The sequence below is a fragment of the Lactuca saligna genome, chromosome 1, assembly GCF_052625555.1.
Source record: "Lactuca saligna cultivar CGN05327 chromosome 1, ASM5262555v1, whole genome shotgun sequence".
NCBI lineage: Eukaryota > Viridiplantae > Streptophyta > Magnoliopsida > Asterales > Asteraceae > Lactuca > Lactuca saligna.
Window position 1 is genome coordinate 19,172,070 of NC_136417.1, and position 1,526 is coordinate 19,173,595.

The following is a 1,526-nucleotide window of genomic DNA, read 5'->3' on the forward strand; positions in this document are numbered from 1 at the left end:
ATGTACAATAGACTAAAAAAGAATATAAGTAATATAAACATATGCAAAGACGTAAATGCTCAGTTGTCTGTACTTGGTGTTATTTCTCTTTTCAAACTCGTTACTATTATCCTCAAATGGGTTTTCATCACTTTCTTCCGACCACCCAAGAACCTCAAAAACTACGGTTCAAGGGGTATTATCACCGGAGAAACTGAATACATCGATAAAGCCTTTGCCTTCGAACTATCTTAAAAGGGTCTTCTCCTAATCTTGGTTAGTAGAAACCTATCCATGCTTAAAGAAGTTTTTGATGAGATTGTATAGGTGCACCCAACCACTAAGATCAAGATTTTCACTGTGGAATTTTCTGTTGATAATATGGTGGCCGAAGTTAGGGATATTTAAACGGTGATTTATGGTGAACAACTGGACGTTTCTATTTTGGTGAATAATGTTGAGGCGACTTATCTTACGGCTAGGTTTTTTCATGAGGTTGAAGAAAAAGGTTGGATAAAATTGATGAAAGTCGATGTGATAGGTACGAGTTTAGTAACAAGATATGTGATTGAAGGAATAGATGAGAGGAAAAGAGTTTTCATTGTTAATATTGGTTCTGGTGTGGTCATTGTTGTACATTCACATCCTCTCTATGAGATTTATGCTACTGGCAAAATCATAAGTTGATTGTTAATTGTCTCTTTCCGTCTTTAATTCAATGAATGATTCTCTCTCTCTCTTTCTCTCTCTCTCTCTATATATATATATATATATGTATGTATGTATGTATGTGTGTGTGTGTGTTTTAAGATCAAATTAAAGGCATATATGCTTTAATTCTGAGTCGAGAAAAATGCACTAGATATGTTTTTATGACCGAAAGGTAGACATGGTTTTAAGTTATGAAAACAAGTTATTTACACACACGAGCCAAGGTAAGAGAAACAAAGGGAGGAGGGAATAAAAGTCAGTAAGAATACTACATTAACAAATAAGTGAAACTTAAAGGGTATATATAGTAACGAATTAATGTTTTATAGTTTAAATCTTATTTACAAATATAGGATAAATAAAAACTATATACAAACAAAGATTCTCATTGATGTTTGTGGAAATTGGATATTTTTATTTCATTTATGTTTCAAATAAGAGAACATCGAAAAATTAATGTCAAAATTGGAATATATTGAAAACTTAGTGTCAAAATCGCAAAAAATAAAAAAAACATAGTGTCTTTTGGTCTACTTTTTTTTTCCACTTTTGACACGTTGTCATGCCACGCCGACAGTAACAACCAGATGACCTGAAGCAAACCGACCAGAATTGCAACAAACAGAAAACATAGTGATTTAATTATTACAGAAAGAAATATGTTGTCAAAATCTAAAAGGTGAAAAGTTGTGATTTTTGTGTCATTTACTCATAATTTTCTATTAAAGATGCATAGGACATATGGGACACCAATGGCATTTGTTAAGTTTGAAGTTTTGAGGTATCACCCAATTGCCATTAGATTTGAATCAATGAATGTACTATTTTTAAAAGTG

The 1,526-nt window shown here is 31.9% G+C and overlaps 1 pseudogene; it reads left to right on the forward strand.

Annotated features, from left to right (window-relative positions):
- Positions 1-666, forward strand: LOC145003164 (very-long-chain 3-oxoacyl-CoA reductase 1 pseudogene; annotated as a pseudogene).
- The last annotated feature ends 860 nt before the right edge of the window (positions 667-1,526 follow it).